Here is a 22,194-nt window from a genome sequence, read left to right as displayed (position 1 = left end):
GTGAGTTATCATTTTTATCGGGAGACTTGGGGGAACGCTGGGTGGAAGGAAATTCGTGCCTGCTCTCAGATTCCAGAACTTTCTGCCACAGAAATGTGAGGAACATGTGTTTTTTTAGCCAAATTTTGAGGTTTGCAAAGGATTCTGGGTAACAGAACCTGGTCAGAGCCCCACAAGTTACCCCACCTTGGATTCCCCTAGGTCTCTAGTTTTCAAAAATGCAAAGGTTTGGTAGGTCTCCCTAGGTGCCGGCTGAGCTAGAGGCCAAAATCTACAGGTAGGCACTTTGCAAAAAACAGCTCTGTTTTCTGTCAAAAAATGGGATGTGTCCACGTTGCGCTTAGGGTCATTTCCTGTCGCGGGCGCTCAGCCTACCCACACAAGTGAGGTATCATTTTTATTGGGAGACTTGGGGGAACGCTGTGTGGAAGGAAATTTGTGCCTCCTCTCAGATTCCAGAACTTTCTGCTACAGAAATGTGAGGAACATGTGCTTTTTTAGCCAAATTTTGAGGTTTGCAAAGGATTCTGGGTAACAGAACCTGGTCAGAGCCCCACAAGTCACCCCATCTTGGATTCCCCTAGGTCTCTAGGTTTCATAAATGCACAGGTTTGGTAGGTTTCCCTAGGTGCCGGCTGAGCTAGAGGCCACAATCTACAGGTAGGCACTTTGCAAAAAACAGCTCTGTTTTCTTTCAAAAAATGGGATGTGCCCACGTTGCGCTTTGGGGCATTTCCTGTCGCGGGTACTAGGCCTACCCACACAAGTGAGGTATCATTTTTATCGGGAGACTTGGGAGAACGCTGGGTGGAAGGAAATTTGTAGCTCCTCTCAGATTCCAGAACTTTCTGTCACCATAATGTGAGGAAAATGTGTTTTTTTTAGCCACATTTGAGGTTTGCAAAGGATTCTGGGTAACAGAACCTGGTCAGAGCCCCACAAGTCACCCCATCTTGGATTCCCCTAGGTCTCTAGTTTTCAAAAATGCACAGGTTTGGTAGGTTTCCCTAGGTGCCGGCTGAGCTACAGGCCAAAATCCACAGGTAGGCACTGTTTTCTATGAAAAAATGTGATGTGTCCACGTTTTGTTTTGGGCCATTTCCTGTTGCGGATGCTAGGCCTACCCGCACTAGTGAGGTATAATTTTTATCAGGAGAACCGCCACTTGGCCGCTCCGCGGTCAAAAGACCGCAGAGGCCATTCAGACTTTCCCGCTGGGCTGGCGGGCGCCCACCAAGGGAGCGCCCACCGGCCCAGCGGGAAAGGCCCTGCAACATTGAAGCCGGCTCCGAATGGAGCCGGCGGTGTTGCAGGGGTGCGACGGGTGCAGTTGCACCCGTCGCGATTTTCACTGTCTGCTATGCAGACAGTGAAAATCATGCTGGGGCCCTGTTAGGGGGCCCCTGCACTGCCCATGCCAGTGGCATGGGCAGTGCAGGGGCCCCCAGGGGCCCCACGACACCCGTTCCCACCATCCTGTTTCTGGCGGTGAAAACCGCCAGAAACAGGCTGGCGGGAAGGGGGTCGGAATCCCCATGGCGGCGCTGCTTGCAGCGCCGCCATGGAGGATTCTCCCAGCCGGAGGTAATCCGGCGGGAAACCGCCGGACCCGGCTGGGCGACCGCGGCTTTACAGCCGCGGTCGGAATGCCATATGAAGCACCGCCAGCCTATTGGCGGTGCTTCCGGCGACTTCCACCCTGGCGGTCATAGACCTCCAGGGTTGGAATGAGGGCCAAAGTCTGTATGTTTGACAGGCACACTCCAGAGATATTGCCAACTTCACTGCTTCCATCACTTTCTTGGGTGCAGTCATATTGTCTACGTTGGCTCACCGTCCCACCCAAACCATTGTAATTGTGTCTTCCAGTTTGTCTTGCCTCTGTGTTTCCCCTGCTACCCCTCTTTTTTTTTTTGTGGAGTGCCTGGTCCTGCGCCAGCCAGCCAAGAAGAGTCCATAGGGGCATTGGACATTATTGTCAAGGAGGACTTTGAGGATGTCCAGTGACTGGACATTGTTTCGACTTTGGACTTTGTTGTTTATCCCATGGACATAGACTGGTTCCCCTGATGCTTCCTGATGTGTTCTGTTTATTTTGCCCCCTCAAAGTCTCCTTGCCCAATCTGATGTAAGATTTTATTTGATTTCCTTTCTAATAGACAGTTTTTCTTTTAATGTATTTATCATGTCACATAATGTTTTTAAAAAAACAACATCTATGTGTTGTGTGTTTCATTATATTTTCTGTATTCAAAGTATGGAAGTTTTATTGATAGATATTTAGCTATGCTTTCAACATGATGCCTTGGTACAGACATGGTCCTACTAATCTGCATATCTTACACACATTTATCGACACATAAATGGCCTACACCCTAAGCAACCAATTGACCATCGTCAACTAATACTCAACTGAATTGAAATGCAAAAGATATATTTTTTTTACAAATAATAGTGAAAAATCTATAATACAGTGATCATGGGAGATCTCTCTGACGACGTCACAATAGTGGTGGTGAGGATCTCTGTAAGTGCATTTACAGTGGTCTTGCCAATGTGTGGGTGGATGTGATGCAGCTGCCGGTAAAGCTGGTGGGTGTGCCTGTACAGTGGGTGAGGTTGGTTGTACTGGTGGGAGAGGTGCCTGTACAGGAGGTGGGGGTGGCTGTAAAGGTGGGGCAGGTGCCTGTTCAGTGGGTAAGTGTTGCTGTACAGTTGAGGCAGGTGTCTGTACAGGGGTTGAGAGTGGCTGTACAGATGGGCGAGGTGCCTGTTCAGGGGGCGAGGGTGGCACTACAGGTGAAGTAAGTGCCTGTACATGTAGGGGATGTGACTGGGCTGGGGAACATGTGCAGACAGGGTGGTGCCTGTGGACGTTGCAGGGGTGCCTGTGCAGGTTGTTGGATAGAGGGGAGGGTGTGGCATGGTTCAGGAAGGTGTGTTGGGTATCCTCCATGCATTGACCATGAAGGAAGACTTTGAAAGTTTCAACTTGCCTTTCATCATCTTCACGACAAGGCATGGTGTCTCGCACTCTCTTCCCAATAGATAGCTATAATGTCATTTTACCTCCTTTCCATGTCCTGGCAAGAATTCTCAATGCTGTCCAAGGTACAGGTATGTCTGTCAATCATCTAAGATCATCTAAGGGATTTTACACAATTCCTGCAGTGAGTCTCAAAATCAGACAGAGTAGCCTCTATAGCATAAACGCTCCATCTCACATCCGCCTGCTGTTGGAAAAAATCATCATCCCACTGGCCACCATGACCATCTGCCAGCCTCCTCTGTAAGAGATGGCCTCTGATACGACTGTTTGTTCCACCAACATGGGGAAGGGTGGCACATGGGAGGATGTGGGGAGGAGATGCCTAGGTGATGCCTGTTCCTCATATGGGCTGTCAGGTCTCTCAGATGCTTGAGAGAAGGTGTGGGAGGCACTTTTATGGCAGGAGTGTGTAGGAGAACCAATACAAAACTTGGATGTGAGGGCTGTGAGGAGATGATGGTTGTGTAGGGGTAGATGAATGCTGTGGCTGGTTGGCTGACTGCTGGGAATGAGCAAACCTCAAAAGGTAAATGTTGGCTGGACTTGGTATAGACTTTGGTGTTTTGCCTTGTTGGGCCATCAATGCCCTCCGGAGACGACGACTCTTCCTTGACCAGCACAGATCATCTTCTTCAACCTCCTCTACTTCCTCCTAAATCGCCTCTTCTATTGCAGTGCTGGCAGCAGACATAGCTGCTTGGAGCAGGATTGGGTTCTCTCCTTGCATTGCCCATCCCCCTCCACTGGTGGATGCTGCAGCTTCCTCAAGTGACTCATCATCCTCAGCACCTGAAAGACAGCGGTTGCAATTTCAATAACATGCACAACTGTTTCACCTTAGTACATCAGATTATATCAATGCATTTCAGAGTAATGTTTAAAAGGGACAGTTTTCTGAGATTAACATTCATTGTTTAACTTACCTCCCCCCGACAACAATGCCAATAGTGAACTAAGAGGCAACTCAGTTGTAATGTACACTCTTTGGATGGCCTGTGTTCCTGTTAAACATTAAAAAAACATTGTTGCTTTTTTATATTCAACGCTGGAGAAGGTTTTGTACATCACACATCCTGAGGCCTTGTATTCCAGTGTTCTTCTATATGTAATCATGATGAACGAGGAGGGACAGTGTAATGAAACAATTGCCTAGGATCACATAATTTTATTATGTGGAGAAAAATGGATGAATCACACATCTTCAGGTTTCACATTGTGTAGTTCAGCCAGCAGCTGTACATGATTTGCTTCACCTACACCTACTTTAACACCAACCCCCTCCACCCCAAACACCAACCACCACCCTCCTGGCATCAGTTTGGACCTCCGCCACATCAATGACTTTACATTTTTGCCCCTGGAAAACTGTTTGAGAGTATCCATGGTATAGACTTTCAAGTCAGTTGTGGCAACTCCTCTTTTGATGAGACAATACAGACAATTTGGTACATATTACATTAAATTGAGAAACATGGAGAGTGATCCTTTCATTAACCAACATTTTTTGAAGTAATATACTCTTATGAGCCATATATGAGCATATGGGAATGAGTGATTACGGGGAATTTAGACACACACCACGTACTACTAAGATATCATGAAATATTTAGGTGCTTGATCATTTCGTGAAATACTTATTAGGTGTACTTACCAGGGTTTACCATCTGTCCAGTGTGTGGTGCCTGACCAGATGTCACACCCTTCCGCAGAAAAGAGGTGACTTTAGTAGATGTTTTCATGCACAACGTCACAGATTCTGAAATTATATGAGTGTATTTAGTTTACATTCAAATTGACACTTGTAATGTATCAAATTTACTAGTTTATTTCACATGTTGAAAGCATTAATGGATTCTATGTGAAATATCTATGGGTTTTCAGATTACAATGTAGTACAAGGGACCCTCTTCAGGCCATATTTATGTACCAGTTGCTGATGGTGGAATGAGTTGATGTGCCCCATGACATTGCCTCCCTGTAAGTGTAGGGACCTCTGATCCAGTTTGTGATCCTACTCTGGCTATGTGTGGCGATGAAAATGAGAAGTCAACAGATAATACCAGAAAATGATGAATAGGTATAGAAATATATATATTTACTCCATTGCATTTCTAAGAAAACATTGATGGTTCCTAAATCAGGAACATTTTGTAGTCCCATTTACCAGTGTAACACGAAATCACCAGCAGTGATGGACCACTGTTTGTGAATGAGAAATTGGAAATTAACATTTCTGTCACAAACGATCCTGGAACATGTATTGCAATAGACAAAATGTGACACATGAGAGTCAAACTCACTATGAATATCTGAACAACCTTTGTTATTGAAAATATAGAAAAAGGAGAAGGCCCACTTTTGCTAATGCATGAATTAGGAGGAAAATGTGCAGAGTCGTACATGATCAGAGAAGAATACAGGCCCAGAATGCTCATGGTGTCCAAATAGAGAGCTCAGGACAGAAAGCCTGGAGGAGACAAGGACAAGCAGAAACATTTATTCATAATGCAGCTGCAAGTAGAAGGCCATAGAAAGCTTGAGTCATACTTTGATAACATACACATGGGGAGGGCGCACATTCCAATCCACGTTCACAAGGGAAGGACACACCATGGTGGTTTTAGAAAGGGAACACAATAAGCTTTAATGCTTGAAGGCCATCAGCTGTGCAAGGGAGGCCAGACAGAAATGCTTCCAAGTCTGGAGTTAGTCAAAGGAGAAAGTACCAATAGGCTTCAGAACGTGAGATAAAAGACATTGCGGTTTATTAACAAATGTGCTCATGACAGATGTGTAACCTTCGCTTTTTTGTAAATGCGTAATTAGATGCTTTCTCAAGGAGAAATGTGACTTTATGCTAACGTAGGTAGAGATACAATGTACCAAGCAGGCACTTAAATCAAAATGCATGACAAGTGATAAGATGCATTCAAGGTGTTGTGAAAATATAAAAAGAGCTGTTTGAACTGACAAAGTTGAGTGCGGTATCAGTCTCAGAGCTGTGCTGCCCTCCCGGCCATTATTAATAAATGCTCATATTATTTGCCAAACAGAGTTGTTTCGTTCTTTACCATTTAAAATCATCATTAGTCACATATAGCCCAAGTATCAGTTGGGAGTGCAGTTGAGTGTGCATGGTGGAGAGATCATCCCTCTCAAGTGATGTGAATCAGAGGCAGGTTCCAGTTGGTCCACAAGAGAGATTTCTGGCCACCTCTAACCTGGTGCACTTCTTCACCCACCTCTTCTCATCCTGCTGCTTCTTCTTTATGTCAGTGACAATCCAGGCATCATTCCCAATGCACTACTTGCAGTTCCCAACTGCTGCCATAGGGCTGCCTTCTGGGTGCACTGATGTACTAGGGTGAAAAGCCATGCAATTTTGTTTGGTTTCTGACTACAAAGTTGACTGTAATAGTAGTCTCCTCCTCTGTATAATTCTTCTTCCTCCTCAAAGAGAGAGAAAGCTGCAGAATCTTGCAGAGTTTGTATGTAACTTCATGTGATTTAATGGAGTGAAATTCTGCAAGTTTTGCCTAGGCCTAAAACAAAGCCTCAAGTACCACCTCATGTTCTGCTTTGTGCAGGTCAAATCACAGATATCCAGAACATCCTTAAAATGTAATGGCACCACTCCTATATTTTTGTTCAATCAAATGCCTCCAATCACCACTAAATGCGTACTTGAGGCCATATTTACAAGGCTCTTTGCGCAGCCGGATCTTCACTTTTGGTGATGGTCCAGTGGCGCACACTGCAAGGCCATATTTACAAGGTCACATAAAGCTACCCTGCGTGGCTTTTCATGGCCTTGTCAATATATACTGAGTCAACACAGCGCAAGTCACTGCATTGGCTCACCCTACGGCAAGGAGGCGGGCCATGGGTGTAACGGTGGGCAGTCCCACTTAACACTCATGGTATTTGACACTTCTCCAGGGGAAGTTTAAGGGAGACGCAATGAGGAGAAATACCTTTATTTCTCCTCGTTTTCTTTTCTTTATCTATGTGTGCTGCATTCTGAAAAAGGAAAACAGCTCTTGTGATTGTTTTTGTGCAGGAAGGTATCCCTTCCTGCATAAAAACAATTATCCCTGCAATACAGGCACCCTTGTATCATGGTGCAAGGGTGCCTGTGCTGGTGCATGGTAGCCCACTGTGCGCTAGGGCAGGGACAAGGACAGGAATGCACTTTGTCTTGTAGATATAGCGCATTCCTGCCCTTTTCTTTTGACAAAGGGCAGTGCAGCACAAAGGCTTGTAAATATGGCCCCTAGTTGTCATCCATAAACCACAAGATTCCCCCCACATCTTCCACTAAATCACATGTTTCACATTGATATCCACCTTTCCTTCAGATATCCTCGCTAGTACAGCAAGCATACTATATTGTATTCCAGCAGTGCAGCCCTTTCTTATGGGAGCAAACCTTTATGTATATGTCACATGTCTCATTCTTTAAAACCTACATAGTAGTAATGCCTTTTCCATTTCTGCAATTCCTCAATGTTGGAAAGTGGATTATTGGTAAGGGCAGGTAAGTACCTACACTGAATAATAGGCCACTAACCTCCACTTAGGTCCAGTTAAGTCTTAATAAATTTAACCCAGCCCAACCGTTGTAGCTTGGCAACAAGCAACAAGGCTTAGCTTAGTAGACAAATGTGTAAAGCATTTAAAAGTAAACAGTAAATAGGTAAAACACAAAACACAATACAAATCCAACACCAATTTATAGAAATAGTTTATATTTTTATCTTTAAAATGACACCAAAATGATTAGAATCGGATAAGGGGAACCAGAGATATGAAATTTTAAATAATTCATGTTTTCTAGTGCAAAGAAGCAACTAGCGCTCAAAGGGTTAACAAAGGTCACACTGGAAAGGGACAAACGGCCATATGCACGAACACTTTTCCCCATAGATACAGAATGGGTAAAAACCTTTTCTACATCTGGCCCAAAGTCCAGAGCTCAGGCCACTCATGCAGTAACACTGTCACACTTACTTTCTGAAGTATTTCTTGATCCAGGAAAGTGGTCCACAGCACAAGCCAAGGGTTCAGAGGCTCTGTTTTGCCTCTTGAGGTCTGGGACTACAACTCCCACAATGCACCTCTTCAACTTATGGAGTTGCTCCAAACATCTTGAAACTTCTAGATCTTCTTCCAGAGGTCCTTTTTGGGTCCTTGAAGTGTCCACAACATGATCCAAGGTTCCGTAAGATCTGAGTTGCTCCTTGGGCGTTGAGATTACAATTCCAAGAATGCACCTGGTCAGAATCCTCAAATGGCCAGTGGACGCTAGTCAGCTGGCTCTGCTTGCAGGACTTGATGCAGGGGACTCTGGCCAGCTCCTTTGTACCTGTAGGAAACAGGGAGTCCCTTCTTTAAGCAGCAGAAGGCAGGCCAAGTTATTTTAGTGGTGAACCCCAAGTGTGCAGCTGGTGCAGTCTTTCAGAGTGCAGTGTCCAGGTGTGGGTGAGTGGTCCAGCAGGGCAGTCCTTCTTCTTCTTTGTCTTGTTCCTTGTAGGGATCTGGTAGGGAACTGAGGTGTGCAGCTCTGCCATATTTATCCTTCCTCCTGGGTAAAAAACAGGGGGGTCCCTGTTTTCCAGCCAGATGCATGGTCCTTCCCCCTGTGATGACCACTTCCTGGGAAGTGTAGCAAAAATGAATCCCAGGGAGCAACATTCTTCAATAATCCATCATGGCTGAAACTGGTTTTTGGAGGTTACATCTGGCTGAGCCCACCCACTGGTGGTCATAATCTAATCAAGAGGGCATCTAATTGTTTGGGGTTGCTGGATGTGAGGGAGGTGCTGGGTTGCTCCAACTGTTCTTCCCTGCCATTGAAGACCAGTTTGACCCCCCCTTCCTGCTTCCCCATTTGCTGAGGTAGTTTTCCTCCAACAGGCACATTCCTTTGTGTTCACCCCAGGCCACTTCACACCTCATCAAGGCAGCCTGGCCAGGCTGCAGAGGCTGCCCAATCAGAGAAGGGCACTACAGAGCTGAAGTTGGCAACATTTGAGTTATAGTTTAAAACTCTTAACCTGGACTAGTTATATTAAATCCAACAATTGTAATTTGTGGGATTTATTATAACAATTAATTTAATATCAAACTCAAGGTATCTCACACTTAAGGGGACTTTGTTAATTAAAATAAATTCTCCCCATTTTAGCATATGGAGGCCATTCACTGCAGTGAGGGAAAAACAAATGTGGCTGTTTCACATCACCAGAGCTTATAAAACTATTCTTTAAGGTCCCTGCTTATAGGTACATGGCACTCAGCCCTAGGGGCACATAGGACAAACCTCAGGCGTGATTTATATGTAAAAATAGGGTAGTTTAAGACTTTGGAAGTACTATTAATTCCAAAGTCGAACGTGCATTTAACTTTAATGTAAAAGCAGCCAGCAAGGCAGGCCTGCCTCTAAAATGACACTGGGCACCTCAACAGTGCACCTATGGGTGCACTACCTATGCTGGGATCCCTAAACCTTTATACCCTACCATATACTGGGGACTTACAGGTAGGTTGACATAGCAAATTATAGTTCGCCTAATTTGCATACTTATTTTATAGAGAGCACAGGCCCTGGGACTGGTTAGCAGTACCCAGGGCACCATCAGAGTCAGGAAAACACCAGCAAAAAGTGAGAAATGGGGGCAAAAAGTTAGGGGGCCTCTGCAATCATCCCTGTTTTATCACATTCAATAAATCCAATCCGAAGTGTAGTTCATGTCAACGTAGACTCACCTCATCAAAGTGCAGTGTCAATTCAAACACGTCACTCTAGCCCTGATCACCAGGCATTGATTCCTGCCCCTTCACAGCCTTGTCATTTCAAAAGCTTGCTGTATCACGTATGAAGCCCTAATGAGTAGGCCAGAGTGAGCTTTGAGGAAATTGATCCCTGATGATTTGTCAGCGTTGAGGAATATTTAGGGTGCCTGTAAATATATGTGGGACAATTTGGGCTTCCTAGTCTCCCAACCAAATTTTGCCTTATTCAGAAGTCTCCCAACTTCACCCTTTTATTTCAAATAAGGGCACATTTCCTCCATTGTAAGGGGAAGAAGGGGTCAACGGGGCTATGTGACTTTTATTCAGGCATGTACAGAGGGCAGTGCAGAAGAAATACTTCCACCTTTCAAACGTTCCACCTACTGTGCCTTCTATGCTAACATTTGGTGGTCTCACAGTATTACATAAGCAGGACAGGAACAGATTTTACTGACAAGCATCTAGTTCTACAGTGTAGATGTCTACTGTTCACTGATGGATTTAAACACATGGTTGCACTGCTGTGCTGGTGGAACTGTTTTCTAAACTTAGGACATATTTAAGAAAAGTGCAGCGCCACTTTTCTTGTGCCCTTCACCACCTCCCTACCGCCACAATGTGTGCGACGTATTTAAAACACAGTGTACCATGGCACAGGGTAGGGGGCAATAGCATCATGTTTTGTGACGTTATTGATGTACTCTGTGGGAGTAGCGCCAACATTTTGGCACTACTCATGCAAAGTACATAGGGGCCCATTGTAAACAATGGTGTGCCCCCTTTTAACGCAGGCGTTAAAAGGCCTAAAAAAATGACGCAAGGAAATCTGTTAGATTTTCTTGCGCAATTGTTTTGGACTGCTTATAGGGGGAACACCCCCTTTGCATACATTATTCATACATTGCACCACTTTGTAAATATGGCGTGGGGATTTTGGCCATCTAACGAAATATTAGCGGAAAAAAATGATGCTAATGTGTTGGTAGATGGTGCTAGGGACTCTTAAATATGCCCCTAAATTACATAAAAATTAAAAATCCTCAGTGCCCTGTGTGGAGAGCTCATATTTGTGAGCATTTAAGGAGAAATATACTCCTCTCCCCAGTAGTGCTTCTTTTTCAAACTGTATTGTATGGACACCCTGACCTCAGAATCCAGAATCATTTGAAAGTTTTGTATGATTCACACTAACTTGCTAGTGAACATGGAAAACAACCTTGCCTGCTTTAGCAGCCTTGCAATATCAGAAGGCAGCCTGAGCAACAAGATAACAGATGAATGAGCTGCACCAATTATCAGTCTATGGGGGTCATTTTGACCCTGGCGGTACGAGACCACCAGGGCTAAAATGACGGAAGCACCGCCAACAGGCTGGCGGTGCTTCCAGGCGTATTACGACCACGGTGGAAGCGCCGTGGTAGCACCGCCAGGGCCGACGGTATTCCGCTACTTTTGCCCCAGCGGTGATAATCCGCCTGGGCAGCGCTGCTTGCAACGCTGCCCAGGGGATTACGAGTCCCCGACCGCCAGGAAAAGGCTGGCGGAACGGGGAGTCGTGGGGCCCCCTGACAGGGCCCCATGCAGCTTTTTACTGTCTGCTATGCAGACAGTGAAAAGCGCGACGGGTGCAACTGCACCCGTCGCACGGCCGCAACACCGCCGGCTCCATTTGGAGCCGGCTCCTATGTTGCGGCCGTGATCCCTGCTGGGCCGGCGGAAACCAGGTTTCCGCCCGCCGGCCCAGCGGGGATCTCCAAATGGCCGCAGCGGGGATGCGACCGCATTGGCGGACGCACAGAGGTCAGATCTTGGCGGGCAGCTGATGCTGCCCGCCAAGGTCGTAATGACCCCCTATGTCCCTGGACTAGCACCAAACCCGCTCTGTAAAAAGAATGACACCTTCTCTCTTCCAATTTAATGTTCATTTTTTTAACTGATTTGTTCTCTAATATGCCTTAAATGTAGGATTTCAGAGTGAAGTTCGTAAAGGACCTATCAGACATGGCTCGCATAAGAGAAAAGGGGCTGAGTGGTGCATGGCGAAGGGTGGGGGCAAAAAAAATATTTAATAATAAAAAAATAAAGCTTACCTCTTTTCTGCGCTGCACTGCTTCATCTGCTATGTTTTGCACTGCAGGCACCGGCTTCCAGCCTGCCCTGCGGCCAATCCTGGAGCTTCATGAAAGCAGCATTAGGATTGGCTGGAGCGCCTGGCCAGGGTTCTCCCAGGCAGTCTGGTAGCCTCTGCCTGCTGGGTTGGAAAGAGCACAGTGCGCGTGTGTGTTTGGGCGGCCCGAGATGGCTGGCCAAACATACATACATACTGAGGGGGGTTCACAGTGAACTCTGCCCCTGTCATGCCCGTGGCCCCGGCCCATTTATAGTAAAACATAATAGACAAAGTTTATAATGTTTTTACTATAAATGTTTTGCAGCTTCTGCTGCTGGCGGAGGGGTGATGCTCCTCCGCCATAGCGGAGGAGCTGTCCCTGTGACCTATACTCAGGCTTTGCAGGGGGCCCCATACCACGTGGAGCAGGGTAAGGAATGTCTCCTTCTGGGTCCCCTCAGCCACTTGTAATCTCCTACCTGAAGGCCTGCCTGGCTGAGGTCCTCCACATACTTTCCCCAGGGGGTGGATGTGGAAGGGGGTGTCTGAAGATTTCACTAAACCACTCCCTACACTAACAAATGGTGCTTTCCTCTCAGGGTGGCTTCACTGCCTCCAATCACCCTCCCCCAGTCCTCTGTAACCTCTGTAAGGAGTGTAATTACATGAAAAGTCGATTTGCAGATAATTTAAAATGTTACGTGTGATTGTTTTTCTAATGTATGTTAGGAATTCTATTTTTAAAAGACTGAATGATGATACATGAACATTGTGCACTGTTCAGTCACGTCTCAAGACATTTTATGCGATACACCTTTTCAGAGACTCTAGCCAGTACGGACCACTCACTACCGTTCCACTCTAGTGCTTTCTTGTTATGTTAATGCTGGACAGGTTGCACACTGTACATATAAACACACACCTCAATACATACAACCAAACGTACGTCATCTTTAGGAATCTATATCCGGCAGATGGTAGCTTGTTTGTTAGACCACCCACGCCCTCAACCGCCAGACCTCAAGCATAATTACTTTTATGGTCCTGCTGTGAAAGCACTATTTTCCCTTTGATTTCCAATTATCTAAATAAGAATATTTTCATTACTCCAATCATGGCATAATGTGGTGCTACTTCCCATCATTCATGTTCAAGTGCATTTGCCATAATATCAATATTTGTCTGTGATATTGAGCTGTTCATTTATAATGCACGAATCAAGCCACACTGAAATGCTGCAAAAGATTAACATGTTTGCACTTTGAAATTTATGGGCCACTCCAAATTCCCCAGATACTTCCCAGAGTGTAAGAGTAGAGGCTGTAAATATGTCCTAATTGCCCCATATGCTGAGCACAGAAGCTTCATCTGTCATGGGACGTGTAACTACAGCTTGTGTATTTTTAACGGGACACCATTTATCCCATGATGATCTGCATTTAAAATACATCAATACAAATAGAATTTTAAAGATGTGCAACGAAACTGACAGTGATAAAGGTTACATTTTACCTTTTTTCGGAACACTATATAACGGCATATTTTTTCAGGAAAACGTCAATAAAGAGGCTAAATACTAGCAGTGGTGTGAATACATTGGATATATAGTGGCAACAAAAGTGGGAATGGAGCAGCTTTTTGAGGTATGCTATCTGAATATTGAGTTTTAAATACCGTCCTACAAAAATATAGTAGCAGAATATCGACAATAAAAAATATTGTGAAGGTAAAGATATAGCAATATGTAGAGAGTTACTATACTTAACTCACTATTTATATACATAGATAACGAAGTGGGAGCGACTCGTGAGCAAGGCTGTTGGCCAAAACTGGTTGGGTACTTTCATTTTGCAACAATAAACTACAAGAATTCGAGACTCTGAAGTGCGCATGTTTTTTATCATTTGTACAAAGCAACATCTATTCATTTTATATGTGTCAGGGTTCCTTGCACCCTGATTACCATGTACCAGCTCCATTGGGCAGTTGTGGGGAGTGCATAAGGACTTATGCGCTCCATGGAACTGCCCAATATGAGACTTTGGAGTGTGCATGCTTTGTATCATCTATACGAAGCCTAGTATGTTAATTTTATATGTATCAGGTCTCCTTGCACCCTGATTGCATTTTAACAGCTCTGTTGGGCAGTTCTGGGGAGTACATAAGGACTTTTTGCTGACTTTTGCTGCTGGCTTTTTGCTGCTGATCCCACCACCAGGCCTAGGGGGTCAAAGTATCCCATCCTTGCCACCATGTCCTTTTTAGGGTGGAGCGCACAAACACTGTGGCCTGTTGTAATCTCTCTGTGGACCTTTAACCACACCGATTCTTACTATTCATTCTTTGTTGTACTTGTTTTAAATGCTTCATTTTTATTGGTGCATTTTGTGAAATGTCCCTCCTTTGTGTGCTGAATTCCCTCCAAGGCGATTTCACTAAGTGAAAAATTTTCTTGGCCATCACACTACGTTACGCTTCCTCTTGTTACAGAGTGTGATGGCCCCTCCTCCGGTTTTAGTTTGCCTTTCATCCAAGCCGCGATCCTTTCTAGACATTCACGCAGTGATCCAATAACTCAGACAGGCTGTAGCAGGCCTCAGGATTATACTGTCTGCCGAGTGGCAGCAGTTTCCCAAGACTCTCCATTCGGTCTTTGCATCAGTAGTTTTAAAAGAGCACTAACCCATCTGATATAAAGCTAAAGACATTATCTCTCTCTGGTTCTTTCTAGCAAAGAATTTGAGGTGGGGCATGCGTACGTCAACTGTTTACTTTTTATTTTGAACTTATGTGGCAAGAAAAGTCCAGATAGGAACTTACAACGCTAATAGCTATAACTTGAGCAAACGGGAGACCCATTGCATTGCAAATGCTTGTTTTATTCTTATTTTAGGACTCAGGACTGAGTCCTAAGATAGCTGTCACCACTTCCTAGTTGGAGTGGGGGCAGCCAATCAGATCCCCAGATGCGATCTGTCAGCTCCGCGTATCCTCTGCGGCGTGATTTATAACATTTTTTTAACCATAATTTTTTTAAACAACTGAAGGGATTTACACCAAAACACTACATTTTTCTACATTTAAAATGTGAGCCTAACTATCACGTCCCAGGAACCTTACTATAACTTCCCTGTAACCTTTGGTCTTTTCAGTCAATTTCTATGTTTTTTTAACATGTACTAATTTTCATTACTATACATTCATCCAACCACTGCCGTGCATGGTCTTTGGCCATGCACGGCTGCAGTTTGCCACAGGGCCTGGCTGCAGGCCAAGCCCTGAGGCCAACCCCCTTTAAGCACCCAACCTTGCACAGTGCCATCGCCCATGTGCAGCAGAAGTTGCCCTCAAGGCCTGGCCTGCAATCAGTCCCTGCAGCCAACCTCTCTATTCAGCCAACTGTACTCTGCACACAGCCCTTTGGCCCTGTGGGGTGGGAATTGCTCACAACCTATCTCTCTGGGTGTGAGACTAGGTGTAAGGGGGGATGACAGTAGCTGCGGTCCTAACTATAACTCGTTATAGTTAGGCTCACATTTTCAATGTAAAAAACCAAAGAAATTCACCTGTTATAGTTATAGTTACAGTTATCTCAAGTAACTATAACTTGTTACCTAAGGTAACTATAACTGACGTCCCCGCTATGCACAGTTTTTTTGTCAAAACTTTTACTGCAAATATTACATTGATATTATCAATAATGTTCTCAAACATGTCATGAGTGCTGTAATTTGTGGGGTAATTAGCAGCGCATGGTAAGGGTGTGAGTTATAGTTAGCTTAGGTCATGAGTTGTATGGTTTTTTCTATTCAATCTTTTTTTAAATTATATTTCCTAACTGTATCGTCCCTGTAACCTTTTTTTCAGCAAATGAATATATATATATATATATACATAGTTTCCATAGGAAAGGGGGTTTTGTTTTGCAAATAACTTTGGCACTGCTTGTGGAATCTTCCTGAAATTTTCAAAATTAGTGCATCCCTCACTTCAACTGCTGTCTTGAAACTATTGGAGTGATTCATAAAGCAGGGACTGAGAAAAAGGCAGGGTCCCAAAAAACATTTTCCTCATGCAATTTCCCATTGGGTTTATGGACATCAAGACAGCCCGAACCCTCAAACGGAATTACACCAAATTTGGCAGAAAGGTAGATCTTGGTGCACAGATTGCGCTTTTTGGTATTTAGTGTAGATCCGTTCAGTAGTTTTACAATTATTGAAGGAGAAAGAAAATTGTATATCTAGGGACAGAGAGGCTCCACAGATAACAGAGATCTCATACTGAGATCTGATTGACTGGTAACATGTCAACCAGGAAGTGTTGGCAGTCAATTTGGGACTTGGACTCAGACAAAAAAAAAAATTCTAAGAGAAAAGGGGGCATGGTAGTAATACCATGACCCCCTATCCCAGGTGCTGGGGTCCCCCAGGGACCCTGACAGAGCAGAAAAGCATTTTTATGAAACTTTTCCCTGAAATTCACAGAGGATCCGCAAATCTGGCAAACAAATCCAAAAAAAAAAAAAACAATCTTGGTTTGCCACACTCGTTTTTTAAAGCCCCTTCCTACTTCTTATTTCCTATTTGCCCTGGGACTGCCACTTCCCTGAGGCAGAAAAGTACACAACGGAAAGGAGGGGGCCATGCACCCCACCTCCCAGGCTGCGCAGCCCTGCTCCTGAAGCCAGTAATTGCCCTGGGGGGCACCACTCTCCATGGCCGTCTCCCTATCTTCTGAGGTGCCCACCCTCTGGAGAGAGAAAACTGTTAGCCCTTTCCGAGCGGGCAGGAGCACAGAAACTGTTCCTGCTCACTAGGATCAGACTTTTAATCTCTTTTCCTGCCTGCTGATAAGCGGGCAGCCAAACACGTGATAAGATAGCTCCTGCATGCAGGGAGATGCATTTTTTTGCAGCTCCCTTTGTGCAGGAGCAGTGCTAGCTCCCGGAGAAAGTTGGGAGCGGGCAGGGACTGCGGGGGAATTCAGGCCCCCATGGTCCCTGATGCAGAGGAATATGAGCATATCTCCACCAAGCAAAAAAGCACTTACTACATATAATTAAGAAGAAGTACCCTTGTTTCTCTACACCAGGTGTCATGTTATTGCAGAATTTTGAATACATAGATGCACAAGGAACTATCACATTGCCACAACAGACACACAAGGCCACTGGAGACATTAACTTGGTGACCTTTATGCAGCTATAGTGTAGAATATGAAGAACACATTTACTCAATGAGGTAGCAGCTACCAATTACTAAGTATAAAGAGCTCCAGTTGGGTAGACATTTTGCACTAAACTGTGGCCTATTCGTAGATATATGCAGATTAGAATGTATTCTGGCACTGATGTTAATTTCACAGAAATTAAACCTCAACGGGTAGCACTTAAAAATATAAAAAAAGCAGGAGCCCCCATTGAAGCTACATTTGTGGTCAGCACAAATCATTGAAACATCTTGCACTTGTACAAAAGAAAGCACTTGTGTTCTATCTGAAGTTCTACCTTCAAAAGTTATCTGCAATTCTTGCTGGAGGTGTTTGCATTGTCGCTCTTTCGAGCACAATATCTTAGTAGTGACTGCGAAGAGTGGTTTATTTCTTGTCATGTGCTGTTGAGAACAGAGCATGTTGGTCTCCCTTTGAACCCCTAAAAATAGGTCAAATGAGCTAGAAGCCCCAAATTGGGCAGGGATGGGAACGTACGTGGGCAGTGGACGTAGTGCCTGGTGGCAGGCACTCTATGCCACTTCACTATACGCTATTCCAGTCTTCATCACTCTATTCTATGTCACTTCAGTATACATCACTCCACTGCATGCCACTCCACTCTATGCTACTGCATTGTATGCTTTCTCAGTGTATGCTACTTTACTGTATGTTATTCCACTGTGTGCCAATCAGCTGTATGCCACTCCACTGTACACTATTCCACTACACAACAATCCACTTCACTCCACTCCACTCCACAGCATTCCCATGTTCTCTATTCCACTGTATGCGACTCCACTCTACCACTGTAGTCAATGCCATTCCAAAGTTATCCACTTCACGACACCGTACTCCACACTTGTCCACTGCACCTAACTTCACTCTATCCACTATAAACTATTCTATTCCACTCCATGCCACTCCATCTATGGCACTCCACTGTATGGCACTGTGCTGTATGCTATTGCACTGTACGCTATTGCACTATACGCCACTCCACTCTATGCCACTCCACTGAGCACTACTCTATCTTATGCCACTCCATTCCATCCAACTCCACCCCAAGTCACTCCAGTGCACTGTGCCCTACAACACTATACTCTACTCAACAACAGTCTAACCCCTCCTCTGTACCACAGTCCACTCTATACCACTACGCTGCACAACAATTTACTCCCATCAATGCCTGTGTACAGCATTATACTTTACTTTAGTCCACTTTACCACACTCTACACAACTTCCTCTAAGCTGCCCCACCCCAATTAACATGCTCTACTCTACGAGACACTACTCCATTGTACTCTACTACTGAACTTTACTTCACTCCACTGTATGCTACTCTATGGCACCTTTACAACAGTCTATACCACTCCACTCTGCAATACTTTCTCATACTCTTTTGTACTCCACACCACTCCAGTGTACAGCACTTTAATCCACTCTGTTTCACTCTAATCCCCTCCACCCTACAACACTTTCTGACACTCTTCAGCACACCAGCCCACTCCACAGTACCACACACACATTTCTCCACTGTACACTGTGCCACTCCACTATACTCCACTCCATGCCACTCTACTCTAACACACAGCTCCACTCTATGCTACTCCGCTCCACTGGTCTCCCTTCCATTCTACTCTACTTCAAGACACTTTACCCCACTCTGTGGCACTGTACAACAGTTCACTGTACCCTGCTCCACTCTCCACACTCTACTACACTCTATGCAATTCCACTCTACAAGACTCTACTGCACTTTGTGCCACTATATAACACTTAACTCCACTCTATTCCCCTATACCACACCGTACAACCTTCAACTCCACTCCATGAACCTATACTCCACTGTACAGCACTCTAATACACTTCACAACACTTTCCACTACTCCATTGTACTATAAAAGACACAATGCTAATTTATAACACCTTACTCAACTCTTCACTATGCCTATCCACTCTAGTGCACTCCACACCACTGTACTGTACAACGCGCTACTTCACTATACAACAATGTACTCCACTGTATGCTATGCCACTCCACTCTACTCTACTCTACTCTGACACTCCACTCTACTCCACTATATATCACACCTCTCTACCTACTCCACTTTAGCCCACTCCACTCTACACCACTCCACTCTACGCCACTCAACTGTACACCACTCCACTGTATGCTATTCCAATGTACTCCACTCTACTGTTCCATACTCCAATTTACTCCTTTCCACTCTACTCCACTTTATGACACTACACTGTAAGACAGTACACTGCACAAAACTCTCCTCCACTGTACTGTATCACACTTCACGTAATGACACGCCACTGAAGAATAGTAAACTCTACCCTTTGGAACACATTTTTATTGAAAAAAAAACATTTAAATTCAATGGAAAAAACAAAAATTAAACCTTAGTTATAGTGAAGAAAACTTTATTTATTCTTTCTTTAGTAATTAAAATGTATAAATTATGCATCACTTTTGAATTGATGTAACTTTATTTATTTACCTTCAAACCAAATGTATACTAATTAAAAATTCAAAACTTATAAATTGAATTTATAATGTATGCAACGCTTTCAAATTACTATAACTCACGCACCTCCTTATGCAGCCTATTTAACTCAGTAGTCACACTACATCAACTATAACTTGCCAATCTACCATGCACTGTGTGTTCTCACAAAAGGTGTGATTTGATAAGTCATAACTATTATTGTCCAAAAAAAAATTTGAATGGTTTAAGTGATATAATATATACAGGTTTAAGCGGTGCATGGCGAAGGCTTGGGTTATAGTTCATGTAGTGGTCAGCCCCCACTCAAACCACTGAAATCGACTAAGAGGACGTGCACTTGGAGCACTTTGAGGGGGAAAAGACAACAAGACTCAGAAAAATCTGCAATCTAAGTGGGGGGCAGTCGCTACAGAGCACTAGTCAGGCACTACTAAAGGAGACTGTTCTCCCCACAGCGCCAGATGTGCATTTGGAGCTCTTTGAGGGGTAAGAACTGCAAAACCTAGAAAGCCCTGCAACCTAGGAGGCGGGGTTTTCTAAAGCGGGCTGGGCAGTACTTAAAGAAACTACTCTCCTGGGACATGGGAGGAGGCTGGGTTACCCCTCTTTTGCCTGCCCCCCTTCTTTATTGGTCACAGGGCCATTTGAATTTAATTAAGGTTATGTAAGCCTGTTTTTTTTTTTTAGTTAGGCGCAACTCTCAAGACTTGTAAAAATAGGGACATACAGGACAACCGTCAATCTGACTAAGTCCCAGTCTAGTACTTCCTTTGATGCATTTCTCCAGCATGCAATAAGTGTTGTAAAAAAGGAAATAGAAGTAGCCAAGTGCCACTTGTCCCTCTCCTGTCGTTGCATCCCTTCCCCCCCTCCTCATCAAACAGGTGCAGAAGAATGTACTACTCCTATTACCACTACCACTAATTCAGGAGTAGGCCCTCTATCCTTCTACTACTCCCAGTGTAGTGGCTCTAGCACCTCTGGAGCCGCATTCCAAATTGGCAAGTTCCACAATGAAAGGCTAGGCAGTGAAAAGGGAGAGGTTAGGGGTGTGTGCTAAACCCAAGTGATCTTGTTTAACCCCCAGTAGTTCAAACGGTGATTGTGTGGGTATTGATGAGGACAAATTGGAGGAAATAATGGGGGCCCTGTGAGATAAAGTGTTGGATACAATGGAACCTAAATTAAAGACAATTTATGAACAGTTGGGTGCAACTGAGGCTTAACTATGTAAATTAAATTCAACATCTGGACGACAATCTATAGCTTTGCTTTAACCTTCCACTTGCGACCCTGTGGAAAGTACTTCAGCCAACTCCTCTAGAACCATGAACAGCAATATTGATGTGATGCAAAATAGCGCATGGATCGGGGGGCAATTCCCATTCCACTACGGGCAACAGCAAGTGCTTCAGAAATGAACTGGTCCCTTTGGATGGTTACAGGGGTAGCAACAGGGAGAGGGTTGCTGGGTTAGGGGAGTAATAGGATCCCCACTCACTAATGAACCAAATTACAGCTTAATTAACTTTCCCCTTGAAGATTGTCTACCCTTCTTGATGCCTAATCATGATGTGTCATTTTCCCAGCCTAAGAAATAGGTTCTTCGTTGATTGTAGAACACCAATTTCATTACTCAGATGCATCTGACATCCTAATGGGTTGAAGGGTGAGATGGGTTGGTCCAAGGAAAAAAGGCTTTTTGGATGATTGTGTGGATGTTAGCTTCAGGTTTCCTGTTTTAGTGCAGAAATTGCTGTCCAAATGCCATCCTCATAGTGGTGTATGTCATGGTATATATCTCCTCCCACTGGGTTATTTCTATCACCATCTTCTCCCAAAGCCTGTGCCCTTGATTCACTTATTGAGACCCTAGAGCCCCAGAAGCACTAGAATTAACCCTTACCTGACCCCTTCTTCTTCTACCCTTATTGTAATTGTTTGACTATATGCAACCCTTAGATCTCTAGACGGCGGCCCTTTTCGGCCCAGGGTGACAGCACTCCGATTTTGACATTGGGATCTTTAAGATCAGCACCTCCACATTTACCCCCAACATTCACCCAGTCCTCGATGTGAGATTGTGCCTGATTGTGTTTCCAAATCTAACAGTATTTACATGCGATCGCCTTCCTCTGTTTTCTAGCAGTGTGCCGAGGATAAGAGTGAACCCTCAACTACTGTTCACCAGCTGTTGGATCTACCTGTGACTTGCAACCCTATACTAGCACATGCCCAAACGCTGCCTCTATTGTTAGCTGGAACTCTGCTGGGATTACGATAAAACTTGCTGACTCAGTAGATGGCCAATTTTTTGACAACCATGCACTTTGCCTTTTCCATGAAACTTGGGTAACTGAGTGTGTATTTAGGTGTGGGTTCAAGACTTTTCTTTTTTTTATAAACACATTTTTATTGTTTTGAAAAAGAAGAGGCAGGGAAGGGAAAGCAAGTGGAGAAAGAGAAGTCAAAACAGCTTGCACAGGTGAATACCGTGAGCTCCTGATCC

The sequence above is a fragment of the Pleurodeles waltl genome, chromosome 2_2, assembly GCF_031143425.1.
Source record: "Pleurodeles waltl isolate 20211129_DDA chromosome 2_2, aPleWal1.hap1.20221129, whole genome shotgun sequence".
NCBI classification, from domain to species: Eukaryota; Metazoa; Chordata; class Amphibia; order Caudata; family Salamandridae; genus Pleurodeles; species Pleurodeles waltl.
The sequence above is the reverse complement of the archived record's forward strand: the minus strand, read 5'-3'. Positions refer to the sequence as shown.